Consider the following 19,388-nt stretch of genomic DNA (forward strand, 5'->3'; position numbering starts at 1 on the left):
GGAGAATTATATCCTCAAATGCCACATAATGCCTTGAGTCATGCACTTTTTACACTAAACTTCTTAATATGAATGTCCATGAGCAATATGCTGCAGACGGATTTTGGCATGACAGCACCAAGGCAACCTTTGCTAAAGCAAGGTGGAAAGACCCTTACACTAGAATATGGAAGGGACTAGATCCTATGTTAATATGGGGTCAAGGGCATGTTTGTATCTTTTCACAGGATGAGAATCAAGCAAGATGGCTTCTAGAATGTCGGGTTCAATGCACCCATCAGAAGGGTGCCAGTCCTGATGACATTGTATCTGATTGGTGTAGGAGGATCTTCTTTCTATGTGTTGCTTTCAATGGTTAAATAAAGGGACTGCCTTGGCCTTTTGATAGGGCAGAACTTAGATAGGCAGGGAAGACAGAACTGAATGCTGGGAGGAAGAAGGCATTGTGGCAGACGCCATGCTTCTCCTACCCAAGACAGATGGTGGTTACACTCATGCCAGTAAGTCACAGTCAAGTGGCTATACACATTAATAGAAATGGGTTAATCAAGATGTGAGAGTTAGCCAGTAAGAGGCTAGAGCTAATGGGCCAGGCAACAATTTAATTAATACAGATTTCCATGTGGTTATTTCTGGGGCAGCCAGAAGCTGGGTGGCGGGATGCAGCTCACTGCTCTTATTACAACAGAGTGGCTGCCCAACGTGGTCTACCAACTCCATGTTAAACCCGAGAAGCTTAAAAAGGAGAGAGAGAGAGAGAGAGAGAGAGAGAGAGAGAGAGAGAGTTTAACACAGCTTTTTGCTGTTTGTGGGTGGTGTGCTGCAGAGAGATTTCCCGACTTAGCAGCTGTACAAAAAAAGCCACACAGTTTTAAAACGTGGCTTCCTGGGTCCTGCCGCCAGTGCAAACTCCAGCTATGGTGCATTTGTGGGCCTGGGTGCTTGTGTGTCCATTCAGGATCAGGAGGAAAGTAGCTGAGACCATGCCCGTGGCTCAGCTCTTCCTGCCTAGGCAGACGGTGGAATCAGGGTTGGGCAGGTGGGAGAGCATGGCAGATTCCTGCCACCATACAGAGAGATGTTTCCAGGCTGCACAGTGGTCTGCCAGGCAGATTAGGCTGTAAGTCAGATTAAAAAGCTCATTCTCAGAGTTAAAGTGCTGAGTGTGGCTCCTACCTGGAGGTGGGGGGAAAAGCCATGCAGTTTTAAAACACTGTCTTTCTGGGTGATGCTCCTACCATGACCTCTGCCTCTTGCGGGAGACAGAGAATTTAGGTGGGGTTTTGTGAGTAAAGTGCTATGGCTTGCTTGATGGCAATGTGGACTGCTGTGTGCCTGAAATTGTTCGTGGCTCAGGGGCACCAAATGGCTCTGAGGCAGGAGTGGCTCCTCCATGCTAAACTGTGCTGAACTCAGGAACTATCATAATAACAGTGCAGTTAAGGTTTAGACTGGGCAGGAAACAGGTGGTACCATATTACCTCTACATGATACAATTTAAGTATTTAAGAAGTGCTTAGCATTTTAAGAAGTGCTTCTGGATAGTAAAGAATTACAGATTAACAATAGGACAGATTCAGACATAAAAGACCTCTAAATGGGTCATAGTGTTAGATATACATATGTAGGCTTGGGGAGAGAAGAAAAAGAATATAGAGAATAAAGTTAATGCCTAAAAAAGGTAAAGTCTTTAAAGAGACAGAGTACAGATAGTTACAGATTAAAAGGAATAAAGAAAAATAAGCCATGTAAAAAATGGAAAATTCACAAATAGTCTGGATTATGTATTTTATTGTGTTTTCTTTGAATTTTTTGACATTAAAGGACCTAAGTACAAAGAGACATTTCATTGTATGGGCTAAGATAAACCAGGATTTATATTATAACAGTATCTTGACTTCAAAATTTGGGTCTAAGGATATGATGCTTTGGACAAGAAGTTCTTTTATTTTCACAGATGAAACCCTGTGGATTCCTTCTACACCAATATGGTATGATAGACTATGCCCTCCTGAAAAATTACTGTGAACACCCTCAAAAAATTACTTCACCCAACTGCCGACCGAGATGAACCTAGCATACAGGTTATACAATGAAAGACCTGAATAACAGCACCCCTATACAGCAGGAAGCAGTTTGGAAAGAAATAACTGTGCCCATATTCCCAAATAGTGTTTATAATGTTCTTTTACATTTAAAGGGGGATAGGATATAAATATGAATAATTTACATTGGTATAAATTTTGTCTTATTGATAGAAATTTAAGGTCAATTTTGTTATATTTGTATTTCTGATCTTGATTAAGGTATTGTGATTGTGTAGTTCATTTTAAAATCTAATGTATAATTAAAAATATAGGTTGTTAATAGATAATCATCAATAATAGTCAAGCTTGTGTTAGATTTTCTAAATATATAGAGATATATTTCAGTTAGATAGGCATTCTTCATATCTTTCAAAGACTATAGAATATGGCATTTATCTTTTAATAACTTAGAGTTTTTCATGACAATGAGACACATCTGCTACTGGCAGCACCAATAATCTTTTAATAACTTAGAATTTTTCATGACAATGAGACACATCTGCTCCTGGCAGCACCAATCAACTTCAAGAGGAAGATGGGCATCAAAGAGGTTCCTGCTCTTGCCTGGACTGTTGCATAAACTGGACATGAAGAAGTCCTGCAGAGAGAGGACTGCTGAATTTGCCTAAAGGTGAGATGTTCCTTCAGGGTTCCTGATTCATGAAAGAGTCTGTGAGATATTCTGCAGGATACAAAAGAAAATGACTCAACTGTGTTTAAAAGTTCCTGCTTCATGGAAATGTCTGCCAAATAATAAGGGCCTGAAGGCCAAAGATGGATGCCTCAGTGGTACAAGAGAACTTTGAGTGACTGTCCAGGCAGCGAGATGTCTCAGTCATTTCTAGAGTTTTGGAAATTGCTTACTTCTTGTTTACTTAGGTAATATTATATCCTTCGGGAGTCTTTGATGGAGTTGAAAAATAGATAGATACAGCTTTTCTTAGTTATGATAGGAGTTAAAACAAATATTAAATATTGTAACTGTAATTCTTGCTTGATAACTGTTTTGTTATATGTAATTTTACTATGTTAAAGTTAAAGCCTTCCTTTTTGTTTAAACAGAAAAAGGGGGAATGGTGTAGGAGGATCTTCTTTCTATGTGTTGCTTTCATTGGTTAAATAAAAAGACTGCCTTGGCCTTTTGATAGGGCAGAAATTAGATAGGTGATTTCAGTAATCACTGGAATACTGTCCCAGTATTATTCTATGGTTTCTGTCTTATTATCTTTATGTGTCTTCACATTCTTTACTTAAATTTCTAAAATTTCATTGCCCCTACCATGATGAGTTGATTTTGCTGAGACAGCTCCTTGACACTTCCCTCCTTTGGAAGCTTTCATTGCACCTTCTAGTGCTATGAAAACTTGTCCTCAGGAAGTGGGCACTCAAGTCAGTTTCAGTTCAGGGTTCTTTGGGCTCTATTTCTGAAGTATGTGGTGTCTTCATCAAAAGAGATTTACCTTCCACCTTTGGGTGGTAGCCAAGAACAACAATAATAGGTTGTATGTTTTGGGGGGTCTCTAGACAACCCTGCCAAAATCAAAAGATGGCTTTGTTTTTATTAGGTAGTCTTTGGTCTTTGAAGGAAGCATTGTCAACTAAGATGAGAAAAATTCATTAAAACTATGTCTGTATATTGTACACTGAATTGCATGTATTAGAGGTTTGACTACTTTTGTTGCTGTTATTTTGTTGTTTTTGTTTCTATTTTTATGTTGGAAATAAATAAATAAACAAATTTAATAGTATGATTCCTTTCAGTTTTTTTCATCCATCCATATTGTTATTTTACCTACCTCCCTATTTTCCTATATTTACCCTCATTTTCTCTATTGGGTCACTTGTATCCTGCCATTCTTCTTTATCCTCCTCTTACCTTGTGTGTATACCGTTCTTCTCCTCCCTAAAGAGCCTCCATTCCCATTTCTCTTATCACATCACTTCTGCTCTGATATTCTCTTCTGTATTGCTTCAAATATCCCTATCCTGGCAATGGTCCTTTATTGCTTTCTGTAGTTACAACAAGCTGTATATTTACATCTGAAGATTTGGAGCTAGTTGTCTTATAAGATAAGAGAGAATATGTGGGTTTTGTCTTGCTGGATTTGGTATATCTCATTCAATATCCATTCTAGTTCCATACATTTACCTGCAAAGTTTATGATTTCATTTTTTTTTAGAACTGAATAGTATCACACAGTTTGTATTACCATAATTTCATTATCCATTCATTAGGTGATGAATATATGGGCTGTTTCATTTCCTAGCCATTGTAAGTATAGCAGCAAAGACATATCTGAGTGTCAGGAGCATTTATCATCAGCTATTGTGGGTCATGATGCAGTTACAGCTTATAGAAATTGATAATTCATGTGTCAGCCCACCATAGAAATTATTCTTAGATAGAGTAACCCTGCTTGGCAGGGCTTGCAGGGTCACTGACTATGAAAACTGCTGGTTTAATCTGTAATTTCTCTTGTGTAATAGCAGCTATGGTATTATCCTATTAGCATGCATTTTCATGTGATGTGTACAAGCAATCTCATGATTATAACTCAATCTTATGGATATATATATCTGTGGGTGTTCAGAAAAATGACTTTTTACTTAGGTATATAATTTTTATATATAGAAAATACACTAAGATATGCTTTATAACTAGATCTATTTGTCCCATTGTGACTATAGAATCTTAAAACCTTGCTTATTCCTTTTGTTCAGACTAACTGCCCACAATTAGTTCATTTTCACCTCAAAACAAGTTCAAACTAGTTTAGACTTTTTGTAGATAGATCATAAGTTTAAAACTTTATAGATGTGCACAAGGTCAGAGTTGCAGGTGCTTAACCAAGGTTGGTACACAAAGCACCCTAAGAAAAACATGCCATTTCTTTGCTTGACAAGTCTGCTAACAATAGGCCTCTGTCTCACAGTTTCTCGCTGGGTACTGTATCCCTTATCTGGTCACAGTCTTACTTCTGTAACCTTGGACCCTTGTGTTGCCATAGCAATGACTTAGCAACTAGGTCACTTACCCTAGGAATGTGCTTTTGACCAATGAGAGGTAACTCATAATTTTTTATTATTTCAAGGCTCCATAATAAAAAAAGATTTTTAGGCTGGAGGAGAAGAAACTAGGAGAAATTAGAGGTAGGACAGGAGAACTAGAATAGAAGCAGAGCAATAAAGAGACTGATTTGGAAAAGCACATGTGAAACAGTTCGATCATTCTCCCTCAGATACCCAAAGAAAAATAGTCCCCTTTCACCTGCTATTGCATCTAATATGAACCCTGGAGCTGGACCCAAAGGTTCTTTATATCTGTCAGTCAGGCCCGGGTAAAGAGAAATCTCAAAGTTGTTTTGATTTGTATTTCCCTAATTGATAGGGATGGTAGACATATTTTTATTTCTTAGCGATTCTTTTCTCTTCTTTTAAGGTTTCACACATTTTTAAAAGTGTCATTTTCTACTGTTTTTCTAAATTTCTTTGTATATTCTGAATATTAAACAGATGTCCAGCTAGCAAAGATTCTCTCCCATCCTGTGGGTTTCCTCTTCACCAAGCTGTTTGTTTCCTTGGGCATGTAGAAGCTTTTTAGATTTATGCAGTCCCACTTGTCAATTGTCAGCTTAATTCTTGGGCAAATGGATCCCATTCAGGAAGTCTTACTTGGAAGAAAAGGTCTTTTCAGGTTTACCTTATGTATAACATAGCTGAAAATTTTGAGATGAAATTGACATGGTTATTGGGTTGGTATGTCATAAATACAGTAACAAATGTCCTCATGAGACTGTAAAGATGGGATTTTGGCAAAGAAATTAATCCTGGAGGAAGAGACTGAGGTTTATAGTAAAGAAATGCTAGCCAGCTATCAAGTGCTGGGAGGTGTGACAGTAGATGGTTCCTTAGAGTGTCCAGAAGGACTGTGGCTCTGCTCGAAATGCTCTTCTAGATATCTGATCTCCATACAATATAGTGCTGTTGTTCCAGATGCTTGGTTAATTACCATTTAACACAACAGTCAAAGAAAGCTAATATAAGCAATAGTAGATTCAATAATTATGATCAATTTCCTGCTCTTTGCATATAAAATTCCCCCAAACAACAAATCCAATTAAATTTCAAGGCAGATAACATAAACAAAGCTAATTCATTTTTCATTCTTGTGCTTGTTAAAGGGTTTAAAAAGGAAAAGTAAAGTGATATGGTTTTTGCTAACAGATTGCCAAAGAGTAAGATAAAAATAGCCAGTATAATTAATAATAGGAGTTAAAAAAACAATTATTAGCAAAGTGGGAGACAAACTATCTTTCAAACATATCATTTCTAGGGATGTCCTGGCAAATTATTCCTCAAACATTATGTATTCATTCATGGACATATTACTTACCATGTGCATACAATTACAGTTTTCTAAAATCAAAAGGCTAGTGAGAACATAAAAATACATAAACAGTGAGAAGAATAAGCAACGTATGCAGCATCCATTGTTGATCTATATGCAGCCTTTTCAAAAAGTAAAAGAGCTGGTCATACATGGTGCTACATGCCTTTAATTCTAGCACTGAGGAGGCACAGGCAGATGCATCTTTGAGCTTTATAACCACTTGTCAGCTTTATACCAGAAAATGAAAACTGTTTCATCAAGTTAAAACTGTAAGTATATGTGGAAGAACCTTTAACATTTCAACCAGTACAGAAGGAATTTAGTGTAGGACATAGTACATTGGGATAAATGCAAGAGAATGGAAAAAGTATTCTTCCTCAGAGAACAGCACATCAATTGGTTGTCCAAAACAAATGATCAATCCTGAAAACACACATAAAAGTATATTATACAGTCTGAGTTGGTTGTATTTATGTGTTATTGAATATATATGTGTGTATATTAATGAAAATGAAACCATGCATTTGAAAGAGAACAAGGAGGGGTATATAGGAATGTGTTGAGGGAGGAAAGAAAAGGGAGAAACTATGAAATTATATTATAGTCTCAAAAAAAATCAAGAGCTTTGTTGGAAGCCAAAATTTCCTCTTTTATTTATTTATTCATAATATCCACACTGAAAATTGTATTTGTCTCTCAAGCCTGACTCTTAGAACCTAGCCAGGAAGGAGGCAGAACAGCTACTCCTTATAGTCAAACACAGCATCTCCTAGTTGCAACTTAAACCTATTTAGAAATCAACTTGTTGATATAAAATCAAAACAGAACAAAATAAAACCATGACTATTAGTATGAGAAATGTCTCCAATAAGCTTATGCATTCAAACACTTGGTGGTCAGGCACATCAGCAAGTGCTTTTATCTGCTGAGCCATCTTGCTTCCCCATGTCCTTTCTTGATGGATCTAATTTGCCACCCTTTAGGGTATCCTAATTTATTCTTTGCACCTTTCCAGTTGCTGCTGTTTCTTTACTGTAATGTGATGTGATGTGTCTTTCTGTATATGTGTTGCCTTTATTGGTTAATGAATAAAGCTGCTTTGACCTATGGCAGGGCAGAATAGTGCTAGGTGGGAAAATTAAATGGAATTCTTGGAGGAAGAAGGTAGAGTCAAAGAGATTCCATGTACCTGCCAAGGAGACAGGCACCCAGGAAATTTACCACCGTTAGACCACAAGCTTTGAGGCAAAACAGAAAATAATGAAAATGGGTTAATTTAAGATATAAGGTGTAGCTAGCAATATGCATAAGAAATTGGTCAAGCAGTGTTATAATTAATATAATTTCTGTGTTATTATTTTGTATTTGGTCTGCTAGGAATAAACAAACAGACTCTGTCCATAGAATGACACCCAACAAATGTTTGGTGCTGATGCCTGCCACCCACTTTGGGTCCAATACTTGTGTACCCACTTGGGTTTGGAAGGAAGTAGCCAAGACCATGCCCACAGCTCAGTGCTTACCACCTGGGCAGGTAACTGGATCTGGTCTGCTAGGCATGCGCAGGCAGGAGAACATAACAGATTCCTATCACCATCACACATATTTCCAGGCTGTGCACTGCACTGCATGGCAGATTTAGCTTTTACTGGAATAAAAAAGGTTTACATACTGCTCAGTGCTACCCAGAGTTGAGGTGGTGAGGATGACTCCTACCCAGCAGTCTCAGAGGCAATGAACATGCCTCAGCTATGGTTTGACTGGGCAAAGCCAACAGGCAGGGCAGCAAAGTTGGTCCTAGCCATGCCGGCTTAGCATTTGGGGTGAAAAGGTACTCCTTGTCAGAAAATATTTACAGATATGCAATAAAGGCAAATTCAGATGGAAAATACCTCTAAATGGGCCACAGTGTTGAATAAATGTATGTAGCCTTGAAAGAGAGAGGAAAAAGGTATAGACAGTTATAAAAGAGTACAGGCAGTCATAGATTAAAGGAGTAAAGATAATAAAATAAATATTAAACTTATAGAAAAGTAACAGAGTAAGAAAAATAAGCCATGTAAAGATGAAAAATACACAGAGAGTCTGGATTATCTATATTATTGTGTTTTCTTTAAAGTTTTTGATAGTAAATGAGCTAAGTACAGAGAGATATTTCATTGTATGGGTTGATAAGCTAAATGAACATGTATATTTTAAAGGCATCTTGACTTCAAAATTTGGGTCTAAGAATCTATTGCTTTAGAAAAGAGATTCTGATCTTGTTTCCACAGAGGATGAGAAACCAGACTAATGTGGTTTGATGGACAAAACCCCCCAAAAAGTCTCTGTGAACCCCAAAATTATTTCACCCAACAAAAGCAGTAAGCAGTTTAGAGAGAATGACACCTAAATTCCCAAATATTTTTTATAAATATTTGTTTATATTTAAAGGGGGATATGGTATAGAGATGAGTACTTTGCATTTGCATGGACTTGGTCTTTTGATACAAATGTAAGGTCATCTTTGTTATATGTATTTCTGCTCTTGATTCAAGTATTGTGTTTGTGCAGCTCATTTAAAATTGTAATGTATAATTAAGAAATACAGGTTAATAGAGAATCATCTATTATAGTCAAGCTTGTAGTCATGTTAAATTTTCTAGATGTAAAGAGATATATTTCACATGGCTAGTATTATGCAAACCTTTCAAAGACCTCAAAAATATGGCATTTAAAGTGTTTTCAGAACTTAAGACTTTTCATAACAATGAGACATATCTGCTCCTGGCAGCATCAATCTACTTCAAGGGGATGATGGGCTTGAAAGAGGCTCCTTAGTGGAGTTGGTTAGCCATCTGTGCAAAAAACTGCTCTTGCAGGGCTGGAGAGATGGCTCAGTGGTTAAGAGCACTGACTGCTCTTCCAGAGCACTCGGATTCAATTCCCAGCACCCACATGGCAGCTCACAACTGTCTGAAGATATAGTTGCAGAGGATCTGACACCTTCACACCAATGCACATAAAATAAAGTTAAATAAATCATAAAATATTTTTTTTTATAAAAAGAAACTGTTCTTGCCTGGACTGCTTGATGTTATGCTGTATGGACTGGACATGCAGGACACACAGAAAAATGAGTGCTGAACTTGCATAAAGATGAGATAGTCCTTCAGGGTGCCAGATTCATGAAAGAGTCTGTCAGACATTCTTCAGTACACAGAAAAAAGTGACAAACTGCAAATATAGGTCTTTCAAATTTCCTGCTTCATGTAAAAGTCTGCTGGATACTATGGGCCTGTGGGCTAAAGATGGATTCCCCAAAGTGTAACAAGAACTTTGGATGACTGGCTAGACAGCAAGATGTCTCTGTCAATTCTAGAGTTTTGGAAGTTTCTTACAATTCACTTCCTGTTAACTTAGGTAATATTATATCCTCTGGAGTCTTTGATGGAATTGAAGAAAGATAACTATAATTATAAAAGATGTATTGAATATAAAACTTTAGCATCACAAAGATAGGATAGATGATAGAATATTTTTATTAATTTTCCAAATGTAAACACACTAAATATTGTAACTATAATTCTTGCTTGATATCTGTTTTGTATATGTAATTTTACTATGTTAAAGTTAAAACCTTCCTTTTTATTTGGACAGAAAAGGGGAGATGATGTGGGATGTCCTTCTGTATTTGTGTTGCTTTTATTGGTTAATAAATAAAACTGTTTTGGCCAATAGAGCTAGTTAGGAAAACTAAACAGAATTCTAGAAGAAAGAAGGCAGAGTCAAAGAGATGTCACCACCTAAGGAAAGAGATGCCTGGGAACTTTATTGGTAAACCATGAGTCTCATGGTAAAATACAAAATAATGAAAATGGATTAATTTAAGATATGAGTTAACTAGCAATATACATAGGTGATTGGCCAAGCAGTGTTGTAATTAATATAGTTTCTGTGTGATTATTTCGGGTCTGGGCAGCCGAGAATAAACAAGTAGCTTTGTCCACAGTAATGTGCTCAACTTACTTTACAAAATACTCTGGCTTTCTTTTTTTTGTATGAGGCTACAATATAAAACTTCAAAATAAGGTATTACCATATAAAGAATATGAGAAGTTTTGGTCTTCTATCCTAAGTTCAAAAGAAAGGTAGAAATATTTAAAGGTGTACAAGTCAATTTGGTTCCTAGGTGATGGCACAGTTTAAGAAGGTTGTGAAACCTTTAGGAGGTGGAGCCTTCAAGAAGAAGGAGAGGAGTGTTATTGGGGTGGACTTTGAGGTTTATTTATTTATTTATGGAAATATATTTATTTTATACAATATATTTTATTGTAGTTTGCCCTCCCCCAGCTCCTTCCCTCTAACCCAAATCTATACCCTTTCTCACTCCTTAGAAAACAAACAGGAATTTAAAAATTAATAATAAAATAAGATAAAATTAAACCAAACAAACCAATGAAAAAGCAGAAAAACTCATTTAGACACAAAGACACATATGTTCACACACCCAGAAATTCCATTTAAAAAGACAATATGTAGGTAAATTTTTTGTTGTTGTTGTTTTTTAAAAATCCAGAAAAGGCAAAATGATACAGAAAAAAAGTTCAAAATGCCATTGAGTTGGTTTTGTTTTGTCCATCTACTGCTAGGCATGTAGCCTGTTCTTAGAGTGATTTGTAAAACCAGAGACATTCCATTGGAGAAAACTAATTTTTTTATTAACTGATAGATATCAATAGCTTCTATTATAGACAGGAATTTGTGTTTACTTTTTTGTGTGTGTGTTTACTTTTTGCACTAGGACCACATCTGGCTTAGATATCTGCAGGCCCTGTTCAGTTGCCATATCTTTGAGATCAAATGTGGTTTGGTCCTGCTATATAGGAGGCCTTGTATCCTTGTGTCCTGTATCTCCTTCTCTTTCAAAATATTTCCACCTCCACTTCATAGGATTCTGTAAGCCCTGAGGAGAGGGATTTGATGGAGATTTTCATTTTAGCATGGAGTGTTCTAAAGTCTCATTCTGTATACATTGCCAAGTTGTGGGTGTCTGTATTTGTTCCCATATTATGCAAAAGGAAGCTCCCTGATGATGACCGAGCAAGGCACTTATCTATGAGCATAGCAGAATGCCATTAGGAGTCATTCTATTCCTATGCTTCTCTAGCAGAATGGTATATTTGGTTTTCTCATATGTCCCTGAGCTCTCTAATCTCAGGTTCTCAATCACCTGAGCAGTGTGCAGGATGAATTCCATACCTATCTATCCCACCAGATAGTCGTTGGTCATCTCATATGCTTCGCGTCATCATTGCACCAGTGTATCTTGTAAGCAAGTCACTACTGTAGGTTAAAGAGTTTATAGCTGAATTGGTTTTTACCTTTCTACTCTAGTGGTATAAAGAGTACCTTTTAGTACTATGAGCACTAGTCAGTAGGAGTGAAGAATTTAGTTAGGCATCAGGTTCAACTTCTTCATATTCAGTGAGTTGTGCCGGTGTTGTCTTCAGCAACAGGGCCCTGCCATCAGTTTGTGGAGAGCAGCCAATAACCTTGATAATATCCTGAGAGGTTTGGGGTTTCCATGGGCCCATTTGACCCACAGCTTGTTTAGACCTAACCCATTCCTAGAACTGAAGGTTTCATTTCATGAGGAGAGATATCTGATGGAGGAAGCTTTGTTAACCAGTCATTTTTAAGAAGTGGAACCTAGTTAAGGTGTGGCTTCCTGGAGCCCAGAAGAAAAACGGGGATGGACCAAGTGCTTGCTCTCTCTGGGTGATTCCCATGGGATACAGTGCAACTTGGACTTTCCATTTTTGTAGCCTGAGTTTCCCCTTATAATAAGTAGAAATATAATTGTTTATTTTTAAGATAGCCTGGTCATTTCCCGAATCAAGCTAACATCTACAGATATCTACTTGGGGATTTGATTCTCCCATTATTTAGTGATTCTGTTTAGTGTTTTTTCATATATTTATATACTTTATGAAGCTTCTACTGTATTATATCTCTATAAAATTCCTCAAATGGTCCTTAATTTTAGCTGTTCCTCCCTATATTCCCTTACTTAACTTCCTCTTCCTTCCCTATCACCATTTGAATATTTGCTTCCAGTTCCCAACCCAGTTCATCCAAACCACCTATTCTAGTTTTCCTTTTTAGGGAAACCCATCACCACCCTCAGTCCAAGTCCCTTACTCTCTATATACCTTCTATGGTTATATGGATTATAGCCCTTTATCAAAGACTTAATAACTAACATCAACATATAAATTAATACATGCCTTATTTATCTCTTTGCATCTGGGTTATCTTACATAGGAGAATTTTTTGTAGCTGGACCCACTACCTGTGAATTGTATGATATCAATTTTAAAACTGAGAAATATTCTAATGTGTAAACATATAACATTTTCTTTATACATTCATATGTTAATGGACATCTAGGCTGTTTCCAATATCTGGCTTTTATGCATAGAGTAGCAGTGAACATGAATGAACAAGTGTTTCTATAGTAAGGATTTAGAGTCCTTTGGGTATATTCCCAAGAGGGGTAAAGCTGGATCTTAAGGTAGATCAATTCCCATCTTCCTGGGGAACTGACAAACTGACTTCCGTAGCTGTTGTACAAGTTTGCGCTTCCACCACCAATCACTCCACATCCGTGCCATCATGAGATCTTACTTCTTTCATTGATCTTGGCCATTCTGACTGGTGTAAGCTGAAATCTGAGATTAATTTTGATTTGCATTTCTCTGAAGACTGAAGATGTTGAAAATTTCTTTAAGTGCTTCTCAGACATTTGAAATTCTTCTATTGAGAATTCTGTTTATAAAACTGTACCCTTTTTTAAAACTGGGTTATTTGTTTTCCTGATATCTATTTTTTTATTTTACTTCTTTATGTAGTTTAGATATTAGCCTTCTATTAGGTGTGTATTTGATTAAAAGAAATCTTTTCCATTCTGTAGCCTGCAGCTTTGTTTGAAGGATGGCGTCTTTTGCCCTTCAGAAGCTTTTCAGTTTCATGAGGTCCCATTTAGTAATAGTTGTGCTTAGTGCCTGTGCTCTCAGAGCTTTGTTCAGAAAGACTTTTCCTGTGCCAATGAGTTCAAGGCTATTCCCTGGTGCCTCTTCTATCAGCTTCAGTGTATATGGCCTTATGTTAACTCCTTGGTCCATTTGGATTTGAGTTTTATGCAAGCAAGTATGAATGAATTGGCATTCTTATACATACATACATACATACATACATACATACATACATACAATCAGGCAATTTGACCAACATTAGTTGGAGATGCTCTATTTTCCAGTGTCTATTTCTGACTTTTTTTTTTTAATGAAAAGCATGTGTCATAGGTGTGTGGACTTACTTCTGAGTCTCCAAGTGTATTCCGTTAACTAATATGTATGTTTTTATGCCAATATCATTCTGTTTTTATTACTATAGTGTGCAATTTGAGACTAAGGATGGAGACACCTCCAGCAGTACTGTTATCATTAAGGATTGCTTTTGCTATTTGGGGTTATTTATCTTTCCAAATGATGTAGTCCTTTCATGTTCTGTTAAAAATTGTGCTGGAATTTTGATGGGGATTGTATTGAACCTGTAGATGGTTTTTTGCAGGATGGTCATTTTTACAATATTAAGCCTACCAATCCATGAGCATGTGAGATCCTTTCCCCTTTTGATACCTTCTTCAATCTATTTCTTCAGTGACTTAAAGATTTTGTCATTCAAGTCTTTAATTTGCTGGGTTAGAGTTGTCCTAAGATACTTTATATTATCCAAGGCTACTGTGAAAAGTGTTGCTTCCCTGATAGCTTTTTCAATATGTTTATTGTTTTTATGCTACTGATTTTGGAGTGTTAATCTTGTATCTTGATACCTTGCTGAAAGTGTTTATCTCCTGAAGGCTTCTTGATGAAATTTTTAGAGTTGCTTGTGTGCACTATCGCATCATCTGCAAATAGCTTGATTTTTTTTCCACATTGTACCCCTGGTCCACTTTAGTTGTCTTATTGCTATACATAAGATTTCAAGTACTATATATTAAATACATATGGATAGAGTTAACAACCTTCTCTTCTTCCTGATTTTAATGGAATTGCATTGAATTCCCATCTCTTTAGTTTAATGCTGACTGTGGCCTTGCTGTAAATCACCTTTATTATGTTGAAGTATTTCCTTTGCAGCCCTAGTCTCTCAAAGACTTTTATCATGAGGGACTGTTACATTATGTCAAAGCTCTTCTCTGCATCTAATGAGGTGAACACATGGGTTTTGTTTTTCAGTTTGTTCATGTTGTGGATTGTTTCTATTGATTTACATATAGTGAGCCATTTCTGTGGTTGATGACCTTTTTAATATGTTCTTGGATTCAGTTTGTAGAATTTTATTGAGCATTTTTGCATCTATGTTCATAAGGGAAATTGGTCAATAATTGTTGTTGGATAGTTTTCTGGTTTAGCTACCAGGGTGATTATGGCCTCATAAAATGAATTGGGCAATGTTTCTTCTGTTTCTGTTTTGTGGAATGATTTGAGAAGTACTGGTGTGAACTCTTCTTTGAAAGTCTGATATAATTCTGCACTAAAACCATCTGGCCCTGAACCATGAGCTCTTTTTTTTCTGGTTGGAAGACTTTTAATGACTATTTCTATTTCATTTCACAAAGGGTTATGAGTCTATGTATCTGTTTAACTTTTAGGTGATATGTATCAAGGAAATTAAATTATCCATTTCCTTTAATGTAGGGTGAAAAGGGCCAAGGAAAGACACCCTGACCTTGACTTGACCTTAGGACCAGGGCTTGAAATCACATGCCAATTCTTGAGCTTGCCACAGAGTTAGACTGCAGAATCCAACCAATCCCTGAGGTCCCTGTGCTTGAAATCTTACAAATCCTTGAACACAACGTTCCACCAACCCCTGAGCTTGCTGCTCCCCAAATCAAATTACCCAAATCCATCAATCCCAAGCCACCCTGGAAAGATCTGCCCACTTCCCCCACTGAAAGAAATTCTATTTAATATCTGTACTCTGTTCAGTTTGCTGCTGTTTCTCATCCAATGCAGTCACCCTCCTGGATTCTTCCTTCCCAATAAATCTCTTGCGTGAGACTTGTGTGGTGTGACATTTTCACCAGTGCAGCCCAGCTGTAACAATTCTCCCTGGAGTTAAGTGGTGCAGCTCAGAGCAGAACTGTAACAATTTCACAGGGGAAATCCTCTCCTACCAGAGCAGAGCTGTTACACTGGGGAGACCTTTTCCTGGAGCAGCTCTGTAAGCTGCTGTACTTAGTGACTTTGTGATCTTCCTTGACTGCCAACTGCCAGTTTGTTGGAGCGCAGGTATGTTCTTATGAGTATGTTCTTATGGTTCTCTGGATTTCCTCAGTATCTGCTGTTTCATCTCAAATTTTGTTAATTTGCCCCTTCTATCTCTGCCACAGTGAATTTGACTAAGGATTTGTCTAATGGATTTTCTGCAAAGAACCAACTCTTCGTCTTATTGATTCTTTGTATTGTTCTTTTGTTTGTATTTTATTGATTTCAACACTGAATTTAACATATCATTCTGTCTATTCCTTTAGGGCATTATATCTTCTTGTTGTTCTAGAGCTTTTGTTGGGCCAAAATTATCTCAGGGCCTGTACCTTTGAGGCCTGTAGGACAGAAAAAAGCCTGGCTTGAGTACTTAGAGGCCTGTAGGACAGAGAAAAGCCTGGCTCATGTTTGAATGATGATGAGACGGCAAAAAATTAGGTAGATGTCCCTCCAGGAAGAGGGTGGGTTTGGCTGCCTCTCATTGGGTAGAGGTACCCTCATGTCACACCATGTCACTTAAGCTATATAAGCTGATGTTCAAGTAATTAAGTTCCTGCTTTACTGATTCCCTATCATGTCTGCCTCTGATTGTCCTGCGCTTAGGACTGTGGAATGGGCACTCACCTTTCCCTGGGGAATAAGGAGACATAGCAACGACTAGGCGAATACAGAGGCTTAAGAAGCCTAGCAAATGAAGGCTCAAAGGTCTGCTGATAAGTTGCTGGTGTGATATCTTTTTAATAATTTTATGAAGGCACTTAGTGCTATAAACTTACGTCTTAAAACCACCTTCTCTCACAAGAGCTGGACCTCATTCCAAGCCGGCACTCCATAAGGACGTTCAGCTCAAGCACCAAGACTGTAAAGCCCAATGGCAAGATGAGTTGGAGTCTGGCATCTCTCTGGCGCTTCTAGAGCTGGAGAAGAACTCGGATCTCAAGGTGCAGCAGCGGGAGGTCGCGGCCAAGGAAACTGAAGTTGGTGGTGGCTGGAAAGTCATAATAATTTTTGTACCAGTTCCTCAGCTGAAATCTTTCCAGAAAATCCAAGTCCGGCTGGTTCGTGAATTGGAGAAAGTTTAGCGGGCAGCACGTAGTCTTCATTGCTCAGAGGAGGCTTCTGCCCAAGCCAACTCGGAAAAGCCCTATGAAAAATAAGCAAAATTGCCCCGGAAGCAGCACCCTCACCACAGTGATGATATCATCCTTGAGGACTTCGTTGTCCCAAGTGAAACTGTGGGTAAGGGGATCCATGTAAAACTGGATGGCAGCCGGCTCATAAGGGTTCATTTAGACAAAGCACAGCAGAACAAGGTCGAAACGTTTTCTGGTGTTTATGGGAAGCTCATGGGCAAGGATGTTAACTTTGAATTCCCAGAGTTTCAACTGTTAAGAAAATTGATAGAGGAAGGTCATTGATTAATTAATAAAGAAACTGCTTGGCCTGATAGGTTAGAACATAGGTGGGTGGAGTAAACAGAACAGAATGCGAATGCTGGGAGGAAGAGGAAGTGAGCTCAGACGCCATGCTGCTGCTCTCCAAGGCAGATGTGATGAAGCTCCAACCCAAGATGGACATAGACTAGAATCTCCCTGGTAAGTCACCACCTCGTGGTGCTACACACATTAATATAAATGGGCCAAGCAGTGTTTATATAAATACAGTTTGTGTGTTGTTATTTTGGGACATAAGCTAGCCAGGCGGCCAGGAGCAGGGCAGCAGGAATGCAGCCCGCAGCTCCTTCAACAGAAAATGACTGAATAAAGTGTTGTTCATAGTAAAAAATAAAATAAAAATAAAAATTTAAAAAACCTACTTTCACAGTGTTCCATTAGTTTGGGTATGCTGTTTTTGCTTCCACTCAATGTTAGAAGCCTTGAATTTCTTTCCTAATGTGTCTTGACTCATTTTTTTTATTCAGTAGATATTTGTTCAGTTTCTGTGAGTTTGTTGTTGTTGCTATCCAAATTTAATCCATGGTGGTCAGATAGAATAGAGGATATTATTTCAATTTTGTTATATCTGTTGAGATTTGCTTTGTGTCCAAGTATGTAGTCAAATTTGGAGAAAGTTCCACAGCTTCTGAGAAGATATATTCTTTTGTGTTTGGATGAAATGTTCTGTAAATAACTGTTAGATTCATTTTGTTTATGACATCATATAGCCCAGCATTTCTCTGTTTATTTTTGTCTATGACCTATCTATCATTGGGAGTAGGGTATTAAAGTCACCCACTATTACTGAGTGAGGGTAATATGTGATTTAACTGTAGTGATGTTCCTTTTATGAACTTGAGTGCCCTTCTGTTTGTACATATATGTTTAGAATATATATGCAAGCCTGGTGGTGGTGGTGCACGCCTTTAATCCCAGCACTCGGGAGGCAGAGGCAGGCGGATCTCTGGGAGTTCGAGGCCAGCCTGGTCTACAAGAGCTAGTTCCGGGACGGGCACCAAAGCTACAGAGAAACCCTGTCTTGAAAAAACCAAAAAAAAAAAAAAAAGAATATATATGCAATATCTTCTTGATGGATTTTTTTTCCTTTGATGAGAATTTAGTGTCCTCCTTTATCTCTCCAGATTAGTTTTGGTTTGAAGTCTTTTTGTCAGATACTGAAATGACTACACTGGCTTACTTCTTGGGTCCATTTACCTGGAATACCTTTGCCCATCCTTTTACCCTGAGGTGTTGTTTAACTTGGATGTCAAGGTGTATTTCTTGGATGCGGGAAAAGGATAGATCCTTTTACTTGAATCTAGTCTATTTGTATTTGGGGGGTTGGGGGGATGACACCATTGATGTTGAGAGTTTTCAAAGAGCAGTGTTTGTTGATTTCTGGTTTTTTGTTTGCTTGCTTGCTTGTTTTTGTGGTGGTGTGAGGTTTCATCCTCTCTTTTGATTTTCTGGTCTGAGATTACTTTTTCCCTCTTTTGTTTATTGGGTATAGTTAATCTTTTCAGGTTGAAAATTTCCTTCTAGTGCTTTTTGTTTAGATGGATTTGTAGATATTGCTTAAATTTGGTCTTATTGTGGAATGTCTTTATTTTTCCATCTATTGTGATTGAAAGTTCGCTGGGAATAGAAGTCTGGGCTGGTATCTGTTGTCTCTTAGAGCATGTAGGACATCTGTCCAGGCCCTTCTAGCTCATAAAGTCCCTATTGAGAAGTCAGACATGATTCTAATAGGTCTGTATTTATAGTTTACTTGATCTCTTTCCCTTGCAGTTTCTAATATTTTTTCTTTGTTCCATACATTTAGTATTTTGATTTTTATGTGCCGTGGGTAATTTCTTTCTGGTGAGGTTTATTTGCTATTCTTGCACCTTGATACCCACCTCCTTCTTTAGGTTGGGGAAATTTTCTTCTATGATTTTGTTGAAAGTATTATCCTGTGAATTTGACCTGGGTTTCTTCTTCTTTCTCTATTTTTATGATTTGTAAATTTGGTCTTTTCATTCTATCCTAGATTTTCTGGATGTTATGAGCCTTGATTATTTTTTAGATTTATTGTTTTCTTTGACTGGTGTATCCATTTCTTCTATCTTGTCTTCCATGCTTGAGATTCTCTCTTTTACCTCTGAGGTTTTTGTTTTAC

General features: G+C 37.5%; 1 pseudogene; it reads left to right on the plus strand.

The window, feature by feature from the left end:
• Window positions 1–457: 457 nt before the first annotated feature.
• Window positions 458–17,212, plus strand: LOC130887221 (40S ribosomal protein S7-like; annotated as a pseudogene).
• The last annotated feature ends 2,176 nt before the right edge of the window (window positions 17,213–19,388 follow it).

Source organism: Chionomys nivalis, chromosome 15, assembly GCF_950005125.1.
Source record: "Chionomys nivalis chromosome 15, mChiNiv1.1, whole genome shotgun sequence".
Classification (NCBI taxonomy): domain Eukaryota; kingdom Metazoa; phylum Chordata; class Mammalia; order Rodentia; family Cricetidae; genus Chionomys; species Chionomys nivalis.